We start from the raw sequence: 16649 nt of genomic DNA on the forward strand, positions 1-16649 counted from the left end.
TCAATCCCCAGTACCCCCCAAAAAAATAATAATATAATAAGGGGAAATTATCCTAAGTGAAAAAAATCATCAGATGATGAAGACCAATTATCACATACGCCTGATGTAACATATTATAAAAGATGCATAAGAGCAGATGCTGAGCTTGGAAATGACATGACAATAAGCACATTTCCATAAACACATATGGTGTAGGATCTTTCACATACATATCATTCAGTGTTTATACTGAGTTAAATAATTCAAGATGGTACAAGCAACTCACAGAAATGCAATAAAACATTTCAAACAAATTGCATTACTGCCATGAAAAATAACCTAAACCATAATAACAAAAAGCACTAAGAGGAGAAGAGAGAAGTCTATATTTCTTGGCAAAAAATCAAAGTTCAAGATGTTACTAACCTGCACCCTGTGTTTCCATCCACAAATATATTCAAAAGAAGCAGCTCTAACTTTCATATTTGAATAATCACTGACTTCAAACGGTATGTGTCACTATATGACTCATCACCCAACACCACTGCTGACAGAGAGCTTGGTAAAACTTCTCTTGCAGGATGCCCTCAAAGACAGATGCATACCTCCCAAGAAAATGTGCTCCTTCTCTTTTTGAGCACTCCTAGGTGTTCAGGACACCTGTTGCCCAAATGAACAAGAAGGCTTCGAAGGGTCAAGAACAACCAACTGGAGGTGAAAATGTATTGCTTTGCCAGATACTTACCATATTGAACAGGACAGTGGCAGCATTATAATATGCGTTTAGAGGGAAGGAAGTGGGGATGGGGAAGAGGAGGGGGACCCACTGGTGGAAGGGATGGAGAATGAAAAGGAAACCATTTGCTGGTACTTCCTCTGTTCCTTTTTCAGAAATTCAAAGTCAGCCTCGGTGTACTAAAAGCTCCTAAAAGATAAGAGGAAACAACCCCATTAAACTTGGTTTAACACATCTTTTCTCAAACTGACCTGGCTGCAGGGCCTCTTCTTAATACAACAATGTTTCACATCATGATTTGATTTGATGTGTTTTGGGGAATGTGGTTGCCAGTCTCTAAGATGATCCCCGGTGATTCATGCCTTCTGGGATTCACATCCTGCCTCATCCCCTCGTCCCTACATTTAATAGGGGTGATGCATGTCATGAAAAGGCTACTGCAGAGTTAATAGAGTATAACTTTCAAGGTTAAGCCATTAAAAACTCAGGCTTTCCCCTTGCACTCTCATCCTTGGAGAAGGCAGCTACCGTGTTATAAGGACACACAAGCTGCCTATGGAGAGTCCCACACAGGGAGGAACTGAGGAAGCTGACTTTTGTGAGGACACCATCCTGGAATCAGACCCTACAGCCCCAGTCCAGTCTTCAGATGACTTTAGCCCCAGCCAATATCTTAGGTTGCAAGTTCATGAGAAATCCTGAACCAGTCTGATTTTCAAACCACAGAGATTATGTGAGATCATAAATGTGAAAAGTTTTAAGTCAATAAGTTTGGAAATAAGAAATTATGCATTAGTAGATGACCAGTACAGGACTGTTAACCTAAAGCATTTGATGTCAATCATTTTGGCCCATGATGAAACTTCAGTGTGGACTATGTCTTTACACTAGTGTACCTCTCTAGATATAGTTAATTGATTGAGGAAGGGACTCCTACCTAAAATCAACCAGTCAAGGTCACTCCCTGGGTTTTTTGTCACTGAAGTTGGACAGAGACATTTATTCTGTGGTGGTAAGGCCAGAAGATGTGGAACTCAGAAGGTGTGGAACTCAGGAGCCACCAATGACCACCTTTCCTATTTCTCTAAGAGAAAGATATTGACAACATAGAAGCAGAAGAGTTGAGAGACTGAGAACAAGGACTTAGTAACATGGCAGTTACTTGTCCCTGTTCTTCACCCATCTCAGTGTGGCCCTTCTAATAAGTTCCCTCTTTGGCCTAAATTGATTTAAACTGGGTTTTTTGTTTTTGGTTGTCTTAGTCAGATTTTTTTGTCATTGTGACCAAAAGACCTGACAAGAACAACATAAAGGAGGAAAAGTTTATTTGGGGGCTCATGGTTTCAGAGGTCTCAGTCCATAGATGACCAAATCCACTGCTCTGAACCCAAAGTGAGGCAGAACATTGTGGCAGAAGGGTGTGGTGGAGAAAGGCAGCTCAGGACATGGCAGTCAGGAAGCAGAGAGAGAGCTCCACTCACCAGGGACAAAATATAAACCCCAAAGTCATGCCCCCAGAGACCTACCTCTTCCTGTCACACCCTCTCTGCCTAGAGTTACCACCCAGTTAATCCATTCAACTGGATTAATGCGCTTATTAGGTTAAGGCTCTCATAACCCAATCATTTCACCTCTAAACTTTCTTGCACTGTCTTATAAATGAGCTTTTGGGGGACACCTAAACCATAACACTGGTGTTTGTTTTGTTCGCGATACTGGGGATTGAACCCAGGAGTGCTCTACCACTAGGTTGCATTCCCAACCCATTTTTTTTTTTTTTTTTTTTTTGAGACAGGGTCTCCCTAAGTTGTGACCTCGAACTTGCAATCCTACCTCAGACTCCGAAGTTTCTGGGATTACAGAAGGTATGAGCCACCATGTCTAGCCTAAATTGGGTTTCTAAACCTTGCCTCCTCCAGATGGATCCCACCTAATTCCATACTTCCTATAGCACAGAACTGAGGACACTGAGGTCATTGCTGATGATAGCAATGACATTGTTCACCTTCCCCCTTGATCACAAAGAGAGTGGTTTCTGGTTCACCTATTCTGCCTCTCCTTGGAGACCGCACTCTCAAGTAGGACTGGATCCAAGATGGCAGACTACAGGGTGACTGCATCTCCAGTCGCTCCAGAACCCAGGATTCAAGGAGGGGAGGCATTGAGAGACTTGGATTAAAATACAGCATCGGGTGAGTCTCCTCCACCCGGTGAAGCGCTGCCCAGGCGGCAGGCCCGGATTCAGGTGGCTTATTAGAGTAGGGCAGAGCAGCTAGAGTCCTCCCCAGGCAGCCCTGTGCACTCCGGCGGTGGGCTCCTCCCACAGGGCCAGATTCTCCAGCATCTCGGAGCAGGCCCCCCAGTGAGAGCCTTTCTGCACAGAACCAAGCTTCAAGTCCCTGAACCAGGGTGGTGAGTTCCTGCCTGCAGGTTGCTTCAGGGACCAGGACAGGGCAGCCAGGAACTTCCCCAAGCAGCCCGCAGCCCAGCCCCCTCCGGCGGGAAGCGCCTCTCCAGGCTAGCTTCTCGGAGCAGACTGTCCAGTGAGAGCCTTTCCACACAGAGCCAGCTCCAAGTCCTGGAACCAGTAGCAGGCAAGGGGCAGCTTTCCTTAGAAGCATTCCATTATCAAGTTACTCCAAGACTTCAGGCTACTGAAGGCAGGAAGGTGATACACTGGAAATCTACAGGGACACTATAAGCCAATAGAAGAATTCTGCAATATCACAAAGTCCCACTGACATCTGACCAATATGAGAAAACAAGGGAAGAAAATGTCCCAAACAAACCTAGATACTATACCAATAAAACCCAATGACAGCACAGCAGAAGAAATATCAGAAAGGGAGTTCAGAATGTACATAATTAAAACAATCAGGGAAGCAAACAATGAGATGAAAGAGCAAATGCAGGCATTAAATGATCGCACCAATCAACAGTTAAAGGAGCAAATACGGGAAGCAAGAGATCATTTCAATAAAGAGTTAGAGATATTGAAAAAAAACCAAACAGAAATCCTTGAAGTGAAGGAAACAATAAACCAAGTTAAAAACTCCATAGAAAGCATAACCAATAGGATAGAACACCTGGAAGACTGAACCTCAAATTGAAGACGAAATATTTAATCTTGAAAACAAAGTTGACCAAACAGAAAAGATGGTAAGAAATCATGAACAGAATCTACAAGAATTATGGGATATCATAAAAAGGCCAAATTTAAGAATTATTGGGATTGAGGAAGGCTTAGAGAAACAAACAAAGGAATGAACAATCTATTCAATGAAATAATATCAGAAAATTTCCCAAATCTGAAGAATGAAATGGAAAACCAAGTACAAGAGGCTTATAGGACTCCAAATATACAAAATTACAACAGACCCACACCAAGGCACATTATTATGAAAATACCTAACATACAAAATAAAGACAGAATTTTAAAGGCCGCGAGAGAAAAGAATCAAATTACATTTAGGGGGAAACCAATAAGAATATCAGCAAATTTTTCAATCCAGACCCTAAAAGCTAGAAGGGCCTGGAACAACATTTACCAAGCCCTGAAAGAAAATGGATGCCAACCAAGAATCTCATACCCAGAAAAACTTACTTTCAGATTTGATGATGAAATAAGATCCTTCCATGATAAACAAAAGTTAAAGGAATTTACAAAAAGAAAGCCAGCATTGCAGAACATTCTCAGCAAAATATTCCATGAGGAAGAGATGAAAAACAACGATGCAAATCAGCAACGGGAAGAACTAGCCTAAAGGAATAGCCAAATAAAGGAGAGACCAAATCATGTCAAAAAACAAAAATGAGTCAAATGACTAGGAATACAAATCATAACACAATAATAACCCTGAATGTTAATGGCCTGAATTCATCAATCAAAAGACATAGACTGGCAGAATGGATTAAAAAGAAAAATCCAACAATTTGCTGCCTGCAAGAGACTCATCTCATAGAAAGAGATACCCATAGACTAAAGGTGAAAGGATGGGAAAAAACATACCATGCACACAGACACAGCAAAAAAGCTGGAGTATCCATCCTCATTTCAGATAATGTGGACTTCAAGCCAAAACTAGTCAGAAGGGATAAAGAAGGACATTACATACTGCTTAAGGGAAGCATAAATCAGCAAGACATAACAATCATAAATATCTATGCCCCAAACATTGGCTCATCCATGTACGTCAAACAAATCCTTCTCAATTCCAGAAATCAAATAGACCACAACACAATAATACTAGGCGATTTTAACACACCCCTCTCACTGCTGGATAGATCGTCCAAAGAAAAATTGAATAAAGACACCATAGATCTCAATAACACAATCAACAATTTAGACTTAACTGACTTATATAGAATATACCATCCAACAAAGAACAAATACACTTTCTTCTCAGCAGCACATGGATCCTTCTCTAAAATAGACCATGTCTTATGCCACAAAGCTACTGTTAGCAAATACAAGAAGATAGAGATACTACCTTGTACTCTATCAGATCATAATGGATTGAAATTAGAAATAAATGACAGAATAAAAAACAGAAACTTCTCCAATTCCTGGAGATTAAATAATGCACTATTATATGATGAATGGATAACAGAAGACATCAGGAGGGAAATAAAAAAATTTTTAGAAGTAAACGAGAACAAAGATACATCATATCAAAATCTCTGGGACACTATGAAAGCAGTACTTAGAGGAAGATTTATTTCATGGGGCGCATTCAACAAAAGAAGTAGAAATCAACAAATAAATGACTTAACACTACAGCTCAAAGCCCTAGAAAAAGAAGAGCAGACCAACACCAAAAGTAGTAGAAGACAGGAAATAGTTAAAATCAGAGCTGAAATCAACGAAATTGAAACAAAAGAAACATACGGAAAAATTAACAAAATAAATAATTGGTTCTTTGAAAAAATAAACAAAATTGATAAACCCTTAGCCACACTAACAAAGAGAAAGAGGGAGAAAACTCAAATTACTAAAATGCGGAATGAACAAGGAAATATCACAACAGACACGAGTGAAATACAAAACATAATTAGAAGCTATTTTGAAAATCTATACTCCAACAAAATAGAAAACCTCGAAGACATCAACAAGTTTCTAGAGACATATGAATTACCTAAACTGAACGAGGAACATACACAACTTAAATAAATCAATTTCAAGCAATGAAATAGAAGAGGTCATCAAAAGCCTACCAACAAAGAAAAGTCCAGGACCAGATGGGTTCTCAGCCGAGTTCTACAAAACCTTTAAAGAAGAGCTCATTCCAATACTTCTCAAAGTATTCCGTAAAATAGAAGAGGAGGGAACCCTCCCAAACTCATTCTATGAAGCCAATATCACCCTGATACCTAAACCAAACAGAGACACATCAAGGAAAGAAAATTTCAGACCAATATCCTTAATGAACATTGACACAAAAATTCTCAACAAAATTTTAGCAAATCGCATACAAAAATATATTAAAAAGATAGTGCACCACGATCAAGTGGGTTTTATCCCAGGGATGCAAGGTTGGTTCAACATCCGGAAATTAATAAATGTCATTCACCATATCAACAGACTAAAAGTTAAGAATCACATGATTATTTCAATAGATGCAGAAAAAGCATTTGATAAAATACAGCATCCCTTCATGCTCAAAACACTAGAGAAAATTGGGGTAGTGGGAACATTCCTTAACATTGTAAAGGCCATCAACGCTAAGCCCATGGCCAATATCATTCTAAATGGTGAAAAACTGAAAGCATTCTCCCTAAAAACTGGAACAAGACAGGGATGCCCTCTTTCACCACTTCTATTCAATATCATTCTTGAGACTCTAGCCAGAGCAATTAGACAAACCAAAGAAATTAAAGGGATACGAATTGGAAAAGAGGAACTCAAACTATCCCTGTTCGCTGATGACATGATTATATATTTAGAGGAACCTGGAAATTCCACCAGAAAACTCTTAGAACTCATAAGTGAATTCAGTAAAGTAGCAGGTTACAAGATCAATGCCCATAAATCCAACGCATTTTTATACATAAGTGATGAATCTTCAGAAAGAGAAATTAGGAAAACTACCCCATTCACAATAGCATAGAAAAAAATAAAATACTTGGGAATCAATCTCACAAAAGATGTGAAAGACCTCTACAATGAGAACAACAGAACACTAAAGAAAGAAATTAAAGAAAACCTTAGAAGATGGAAAGATCTTCCATGTTCTTGGATAAGCAGAATTAATATTGTCAAAATGGCCATACTACCTAAAGTGCTATACAGATTCAATGCAATTCCAATTAAAATCCCAATGGTGTGCCTTACAGAAATAGAGCAAGCAATTATGAAATTCATCTGGAAGAATAAGAAACCCAGAATAGCTAAAGCAATTCTCAGTAGAAAGAGCAAAGCAGTGGGTATCACAATACCAGATCTTCAACTCTATTACAAAGCAATAGTAACAAAAACGGCATGGTATTGGTACCAAAATAGACAGGTAGATCAATGGTACAGAATAGAGGACACGGACACAAACCCAAATAAATACAATTTTCTCATACTAGACAAAGGGGCCAAAAATATGCAATGGAGAAAAGATAGCCTCTTCAACAAATGGTGCTTGGAAAACTGGAAATCCATATGCAACAGAATGAAACTAAATCCCTATCTCTCACCCTGCTCAAAAATCAACTCAAAATGGATCAAGGACCTCAGAATCAGACCAGAGACCCTGCATCTTATAGAAGAAAAAGTAGGCCCAAACCTTCAACTTGTTGGCTTAGGATCAGACTTCCTTAACAGGACTCCCATAGCACAAGAAATAAAAGCTAGAATCAACCATTGGGATAGATTCAAACTAAAAAGCTTTCTCTCAGCAAAGGAAACTATCAGTAATGTGAAGAGAGAGCCTACAGAGTGGGAGAATATCTTTGCCACTCATACTTCAGATAGAGCGCTAATTTCCAGAATCTATAAAGAACTCAAAAAACTCTACACCAAGAATACAAATAACTCAATCAACGAATGGGCTAAGGATATGAACAGACACTTCACAGAAGAAGATCTACAAGCAATCAACAGATATATGAAAAAATGTTCAACATCTCTAGTAATAAGAGAAATGCAAATCAAAACTACACTAAGATTTCATCTCACCCCAATTAGATTGGCGATTATCAAGAATACAAGCAACAATAGGTGTTGGCGAGGATGTGGGGAAAAAGGTACACGCATACATTGCTGGTCGGGTTGTAAATTAGTGCAGCCACTCTGGAAAGCAGTGTGGAGATTCCTCAGAAAGCTTGGAATGGAACCACCATTTGACCCATGTCTCGTCCAGCGAGTACAATGAAGACTCGGCTCTCAAATGAAGTTTTAAGGTCTTTATTTTTATGGGAGAGCTTCTGAGCCGAGTGCCTGGTTCTTCCTCCTCCTCCACCACCGCCGTCTTCTTCTTCTTCTTCTCTTGTCGCGCAGCTCTCTCCTTCTTTTCTCTCATGCAGCTGCCGCTTCTCTCTTCTTCCTCTCTCGTCGTGCCGTCGCCGCCTCTCCTCTTCTCTCGTCCCGCAGCTGCTGCCTGCCCTCCTTGCCTTGCTCCTTTCCACCGCGCAAAATACGCAGCTTTATGGGATATAACAGCCAATCACCTTAACAGGTCAGGCGTTTGGCTCATGGAGACTTAATGGTGGGTAACGAGGACATGTACTGATCACGAGCTAAGCACGGACGCGGAGGAGATCAGTCAGCCAATAGAAAGCACTTCCTTAAAGTTGTTTTTCTTTGCAGTTGGGCTTCTCGGTGCCATCTTAGGGCAAGGCCAGCCACCACTGCGGGCCCTACAGGGCAGCGGTCTCCAACAGACCCAGCTATCCCACTCCTTGGCCTATACCCAAAGGACTTAAAATCAGCATACTACAGAGATACAGCCACATCAATGTTCATAGCTGCTCAATTCACAATAGCCAGATTGTGGAACCAACCTAGATGCCCTTCAGTTGATGAGTGCATAAAGAAACTGTGGCATATATATACAATGGAATATTACTGCACCATGAAAAATGATAAAATTATGGCATTTGCAGGCAAATGGATGAAATTGGAGGATATCATGCTAAGTGAGATAAGCCAATCTCAAAAAACTAAAGGACGAATGATCTCACTGATAAGCAGATGAGGACATATAAGGGGGGTAGGAGGGATTAGCGTTAGGGTTAGGTTAGGTTTAGGGTTAGGGATAAGGAGGGTGATAAGAATGGAGAAAGGAAGGACTGTATAGAGGGAAAAGAGGGGTGGGAGGGTGGGGGGAAGGGAAAAAATAACAGAATGTATCAAACAAGATTGCCCTTATGTAAATTTATGATTTTTAATTAAAATAAATAATATTTTAAAAAAAACAAGTAGGACCGTGACAACATTGTCAGCTGGGTTGATTCAGTCAAGCTGAGCCAATCAGATACTTCCTCTAGGTATTTAGAACTGAGTCATATAGGTGTTGAACACAGAAAACCCTTTACACTAATAATATAACTTAAAAGAGGTGATGAACCTCTGGATAGTAAGGGGCTCCAACTCCTTGCCTCCTCTGTGACTTCTCTAAGACCCTCCAATATTCTTCCAACAAGTTTGCAAGGTCATTTCTGCTTCCAGAAGCCAAAAGAAACTGGACTAACACATGCCCCCGCAACCTGTTGCCGTCTGTGTGATCAGGGACTTGTTCATCACTATCTCCAAGACCAGCACAGTCACTCATTAGAACTCGGTAAATCTCTGACCAACAAGTGACACTCGCTGCTCTGGGTGGGAGAGGCTCCTCTTCCTACTGAGGGAAACCTTGATTTTCTTTTCTCTCTTGTACTCATCCGCCCTGGCCTTGATTCTCCCTGTTCTGTCAGCCACTGGGACGATAAGCCCCTCATAGGCAGCACACCATATTTCCACTTACGCATCAGAGAACAGAGGTCCCTGGCCTCTCATCATCTGTGAAACCTGACCCTTTACAACATGCCCAGGATCGTCGGCTCTCTCTGCCTGCTTTTCCTGGACCCCTAGCTGTGCTGAACTAGAGCCAGGATGACCAACCTCCCTGCCGGTGCTGGCTTTACCCTGGCAGTACCACGCTGTCCAGGACCAGAGGCTCTTGACACTCACCGTGGTGTTTCTCTGGTCCTTCTTCTCAGCATTCTGGGGGTGGGGATGGGACAGGGGAGCTTTTCTCATGGCTTCTCTGCCTTGGACAGGAAAAAAAGAATGGGTTTGAGGGAAACTTCCACCTTCTAGAGAATTATCCTTCTAGGACAAACAGACCTCTCGTATGAACAGAATCAGAAGAGCAGGTAAGGACTGGCACAGAGCGTGGGGCTCAGGAGTTCAGTGGCTGCTAATTGCAAGAAGAACTAGAGAATCGTGGTTAGCAGAGGATAAAGCAGCAGCAAGTATCCTGGGTTGACTATCTGTACGCACAGCCCAGTCCCCACTACCCGTTTCTTCCCTTTCTAAAAGTACTTGAAGGAGCTGCCCCACCTCTCTGCTTAGCCATGGGTGGAATTAATAGCCCTTTAACTCCACGCCCTGAATAGCCTGATCCAATCACCTTTCACCCCAGTGATCTATCGCCAGGTGGTATTTCTCTGGTGGCAGCACTTGGTAAGTACCTGACCCAAACTGGTTTCATCAGAATAAAGCCCAGCATTTTCTTGGATAGTTGATGGAGTCGATTTTCCCCCTGACACGGAAGAAGTACATAGACCCAGGAGATATTAACGGCTGTCTTGCACCCATAAAAACAGGTCGCCTTGGGATAAAGTTGGTACCATGGAAGGCAGGGTTGAAAATGAAAACGATCAAAGTTCTGTGTTAATAACACTCATCTCCTAGATTAAACCAAACCTGAAGGCCACTGAAGGGCATAAGCCAATCAACTCTAACAATACATTTGAGTTCAATTTCTGGTACTTACCACCCAAAAGATATGAACCAGTAAACAAGGGCTAACTAGCAAATGACACATGCTAATCTGTGCAGAACTTCAGGAATGGTGGTGTTCTCAGAAAAGACTTTTCCAGTCTCTCAGCCCTGCCCAGTTTATAAGGATGCAAGCAAAACTTGAGTAGAAAAGGAAGGAGAACATAATCATAGGAAAGCAAAGAAAATCCTGTTTTCCTGGATTCCCAGAGGGGAGATGAGGGATAGGATGCATGGGTCCATCCTGTGAAATGTTTTCCACAGCCCTGCATTTGATTCCCCTCTGGCATGCTCCATTTCCCTCACATCACAGCCTTTGATGGTCAAATCCAGATTTGTGATAAATCCAGATTCTTAAATCCAAAATATTTATATACCAGTAATAGATGTTCATGAACGTACAACTAGCATGAGTTTCATGAGGAAAATGCAGTGGTTTGGCCAGGCCTGGTAATGCATGCCTGTAATCCCAATTACTTAGGAGGCTGAGGCAGGAGGATCACTTGACCTCACAAATTTGAGACCAGCCAGTGCAACATAGTGAGACCCTTCCTCAAAAAAAAAAAAAAAAAAAAAAATAAGGTAGTGACTTGTTTTTAAAATCTACAGCCAATCTAAGAAAGCTAAGAATGTAGTGTAATGTGAGACACCAAGAGTAAGACGCTCTTGTTTTTAATCTGGCCTTTATTGCTTGCTTACTCTCAGGCAGACAGGCAGTTAGGCACTGGGCTTAGTTAACCTAATTATATTTTGTATAGTCACTTTTAGTAAAGCTAAAAAATGGGGTCAAAGCAATTTTTCTTTCCCCTCCCCTTCACTGCCACGTGACAACAGAAGGGAGACAGGTCCTGCTCCACTGGAGAAGAGAGGGGCTGTTACAATCAACAAAGGTAAAATGTTAATTACCTTCATATGTATAGTTTTTTTGTTTTTTTTTTTTATTTGTCAATTTAACAAATTAAAATTTAAGTCAAAAAAAAAAGTTTAGGGAACTTCAGTGAAATTTTCCTTTTGGGACTGTTCTATTCAGTTTTCTCAGCCTGCAATAAAATAGCTGAGATAATCAATTTACAATGAGGAAAGGTTTATTTTTGGCTCATGGTTTCAGAGGTTCCAAAGGAAGGTAGCCTGCCGGTGTTGGTCCGGGCCGTGACAGCGCAGTACATCTTGACAGGAACACAGTAGAGCAGGCCTATTCCCCATGTGGTCATCAGCAAGTGAAAGAGAGAGAAAGTGACTGGAATCTCAACATCCCCTTCAAGGGTACACCTGAGTTACCTCATTTCCTTCCACTGGACCTCACCTCTTAAGGTTCCACCACCTCCCAATAGTGCCACAGGCTGCTGACCAAGCCTTTAGCATATGAGCCTTTGGGGGACACTTAAGATCCACACTATGGCAGGAACCTACACTATAAATCAGGCATTAGGCAATTATCTCAGTCAGCTTCCTGTTTCCAATAATGTTGCACACTTAAGAAGTGCGTGAATATTAAAAGTAATTGAATTATTTTAATCTTAAACCATTTCACTTTGTCATATCAAAGCTGTTAAAGCTCTATATAAATTTAGAAGATTCATTCAGAATACTTTATTATTGAGACAATAAAAATTGAAATTGGGGCTGGGGTTGTGGCTCAGTGGCAGAGCGCTTGCCTAGCATGTGTGAGGAGTTGGCTTCAGTCCTCAGCACCACAAAAAATAAACAAATAAAATAAAGGCATTCTGTCCATCTACAATTACAAAAGATTCTTTTTAATTGAATTGCATTTTCACTTTTTCATAAATTTGAGGTAGGAAAATTTTAACAAACTGCAAAGAAATTATTTTAATACTATTTTTTGCAATTGACTTTTTTATGGGAATGAAAATTTTTTTACCCTCCTTGTTATTGAAACTTCAGAAACAAATAACATACCAGGAATCCAAATGCTATTTAAATGTTATTTTAGATAAGCAGGTCTTCAGTTCCTAGGAGGAAAAAAAAAAATCCTGAATCAACAGGTCTGTTTAAGAAAAATATATATACGTCACCTTTTTTCCCTATCTAAAAAAGTTCAGTTCCAGTTTACTTTCATTGTTTAAATCCTGATCTTATACTGATTTCTGCTGTCTAGAAGTTTCCTCTGACTCTCCCTTTAGAAAAGCTTTCCTATGATTTCCCTTCAAGTTTTACAACTTGGTTTAAAACAAAATCAAAACTCCAGGCACACAAATACACATTCTGCTTTCCAAGGTCTCATCTAATAATCTAATTTAAGATTGGCACTTCCTCAGGAATCTTCCGCTGGTAGATTATGCTAGACAGGCATGGCATCCTGGCAGCCAGGGCGAGCTCTGGGCTGAAGCAATTGACGACACCAGACTGTGAAGCGAGACACTACCCCTCCCCTCCCTCAGGGACTGTGTTTTAGTCAGCTTTTTTGCTGCTTTGACTAAATGACTGGACCAGAACAACTGTAGAGGAGGAAGAGTTTATGGGCTTACAGTTCAGAGGTCTTAGTCCATAGAAGGCAGTTCCATTCCTCAGGACTCAAGGTGAGGTTGACCATCACGGTGGAAGAGTGTGGCAGAGGGAAGCAGCTCGCATCATCAGAAAGCAGAGAGAGACAGAGAGAGAGAGACTTCACTTGCCAGATACAAATATATACCCAAAGTCATGCCCCAATTCCCGTCTCCATTCACACCCTGTCACTTCAGTTTCTACTCAGTTAATCCCTATCACGGGATTAAATCACTGATTGGGTTAAGACTCTTACAACCCAATCATGTCTCCTCTGACCTTCTTGCATTGAGCTTTTGGAAGACACCTCACATCCAAATCATAACACTGTGCAAACCTGAATCAGGTGTCATCTGGACTAGGATTCAGATTTCCAGTACAGAGCATACCAGTTGCTCCAGACCAGAAAGATGCCTTAGATTGGTCTCACCTAAGAATGACCTACCAAGCAAGTTAAAACCCACCCATCTAAGCTAGCCTAACCCAGGCACTGACTCAAAACTAAACCAGCTCTTGCTCTTCCTCCAATGGCTTCATTAGCCTGAAATTAATCAAAGGGCTTCGACTGGGTTATAAGTCTACTCTTAAATATACTCCCTAAGTATCCTTTAGCAATGTATATTAATGTTCCATTTCATGCTGATGTAGTATAGTCATTAAAGCTTTATCCCAGGGGCTTGGGATATAGCTTCATGGCAGATCTCTTGCCTGAGTTTGATTCCCAGCACTGCAAAAAATATAAAAATAAAATAAAATTATATAACAAGATTATTTGACATTTAAAAATCTTGATTTTTCTGCATCTAGATTATAAGGATAAAAAAAATCCTATAAATAAATAGTGTGCAAGCAGTACATAATGTTGTTATGAGTCAGGCTATATGGCAATGTCCAGACTCCATTTTACCCTAAGATTCCATGTCATGTAGGAAATGCTTCTCCCATGAGAAAACTCCGCCTCTGTACCCATCAAATGTTGCCTAGCATAGCATGTTTGGCAACACAAAATGGCAATTCTTATACAAAGTGAGATTGTTCTCCCTCTGGTTTCCATTTTTCTTGGGCAGTGTACCCTAACATTTGTTTAAATGTTAGTAACCATTCTCTGATTGTCACAGCAACAGCCACTTATGATTAAGGTACTGACATGCTTTGCTTATGGTATAAAAAGTGTACTCTAACCCTTAGAGGGGGTAGGAGGGTGCAGACTTGCACCTGCCCCTCCGACCCACCAGCTGGTGAATAAAGATGGTTCCGTCTCCTACCTACCTTTTTCTCAGCAAAGGAAACAATCAATAACGTGAAAAGAGAGCCTACAGAATGGGAGAAAATCTTTTCCACACACACTTCAGATAGAGCACTAATCTCCAAAACTTATAAAGAACTTAAAAAAACTTTACACCCAAAATAAAAAGAACCCAATCAATAAATGGGCTAAGGAACCGGGCAGACACTTCACAGAAGATATACAGGTGATTAATAAATATATGAAAAAGTGTTCAACATCTCTAGTAATTAGAGAAATGCAAATTAAAACAACTCTAAGATTTCATTTTACTCTAATTAGAATGGCTATTATCAAGAACACGAGCAATAATAGGTGCTGACGTGAATGTGGGGGAAAAGGCACACTTGTACATTGCTGGTGGAGTTGCAAATTGGTGCAGCCACTCTGGAAAGCAGTATGGAGATTCCTCAGAACACTTGGACTGGACCCACCTTTTGACCGAGTTATCCCACTCCTCAGTTTATACCCAAAGGACTTAAAATTAGCATACTACAGTAATGCAGCCACATTAATGTCTATAGCAGCTCAATTCACAATAACTAGATTGTGGAACCAACCTAGATGCTCTTCAAAAGATGAATGGATAAAGAAACTGTGGTATATATACACAACGGAATATTATTTAGTTATAAAGAAGAATAAAATTATGGCATTTGCAAGTAAATGAATGGAATTGGAGAATATCATGCTAATTGAAGCCAATCCCAAAAAACCAAAGTCCAAATGTTTTCCCTGATAAGCAGATGATGATATATAATGGGGGTCGGGGGCTGGAGGTAAGAGAAGAATGGAGGAACTTTAGATTACGTAGAGGAAAATGAGAGGGGGGAGGGAGCTGGGATATGAAAGATGGTGGAAGGAGACAGGCATCATTACCCTATGTACATGTATGATTACACGAATGGTGTGAATATATATCATGTACAACCATAGAAACAAAAAGTTGTACTCCATTTGTGTACAATGAATCAAAATGCAGTCTGTAAAAATAAAATATAAAATTAATTTAATTTTAAAAATTAAAAAAAAAGATCCACTAGGTGATTTATTGCAATCTTGCCATAACAATGTAGCCTATAGAGACACATATATACAGTATGCTCATATATGTTTTTATAGTATGAAAGTTAGAAATGATAAAATGGGAAGGGGGAAAAATCCCATGATTTTCTCATCATCCAGAATATACATCACTCTCTTCCCAGTGCATAAGTAGCAGGATGATATATAAAATAATAACTGTTTTGTTTGTTTCTAACACTTTGGGATTGTGCCCCCGCCCCTGGAAAAGAAATGATTCTAAAACATCAGGACTTTGAGTGACTGAAAAACCACTGAAGCAACTTTGTTTACCTGGAAGTGATTGTAAGTGTACCAAAAAGAATAGGCAAGATATAGACTCTGGAGGGTGGGAGTATGGGAACAGAAATCAAAAACTGAGTTGTAGCAAGAAAATAAATTACATTTCTTGCATACCTAACTTTGTGTCCTTGATATATCAACCCATTACACACACACACACACACACACACACCGGGCATGCACACACATACACATACAACTTTGAATATGTATAAATGAAAGCCAAGTCACACAAACTGTGCTATAACCTATTTTTTCCATTTAATAACATGCCTAGAACACCTTCGCATGGACTATGTCGGGATGCAAAGTGCTCAATCCACTTCACTCTACCAGGTTATGGGAGAATGCATTTTCCAAAGAGGACTCAACAAAATTTCCTATTCCCTGTGCTCTTCCGTGATGTAACTTTGCCACTCCTACATTCCACTGTATCCGTGGAATCTGATACACCTCAGCTTGAATCTGAGCTGTCTCTGGCAGCAATTTGGTGACAACAGAATGTGGCAAAAGTGACCGTTTCCGGACTTCTGAGACTAGGTCAGAAAAGGCCAGGCAGCTTCCCTGGCATTCCTGCATGGCTCCTGGTCTAGATCCTCTCTTGGCAGCCACTTGTTACACTGTAAGAAGCCTGAGCCCACAGAGGCCAAACACAGGTGCCCTAGGTGACAAACCTGTTAAACAGTCCTCAAGTCAAGCCAGCCCAGGCATCAGATATGTAAGTAAAGGAGTCTCCAAACAACTCCAGATCCTTACTCCTTTTATATTTTTATTTGTTGTTTTTAGATATACGAGACAGTAGAGTGTATGCTGAC

At 40.5% G+C, this 16649-nt stretch overlaps 1 long non-coding RNA gene across 1 annotated transcript; it reads right to left on the reverse strand.

The window, feature by feature from the left end:
* Positions 1–504: 504 nt before the first annotated feature.
* Positions 505–14550, reverse strand: LOC306662438. Its single transcript, XR_013764109.1, has 3 exons — positions 13169–14550; positions 9870–9949; positions 505–904 (listed from the first exon to the last, which is right to left on the reverse strand). It is a non-coding gene; the product is annotated as an uncharacterized lncRNA (long non-coding RNA).
* Positions 14551–16649: the final 2099 nt, after the last annotated feature.

The sequence above is a fragment of the Sciurus vulgaris genome (assembly GCF_902686455.1).
Source record: "Sciurus vulgaris genome assembly, chromosome: 5".
NCBI classification, from domain to species: Eukaryota; Metazoa; Chordata; class Mammalia; order Rodentia; family Sciuridae; genus Sciurus; species Sciurus vulgaris.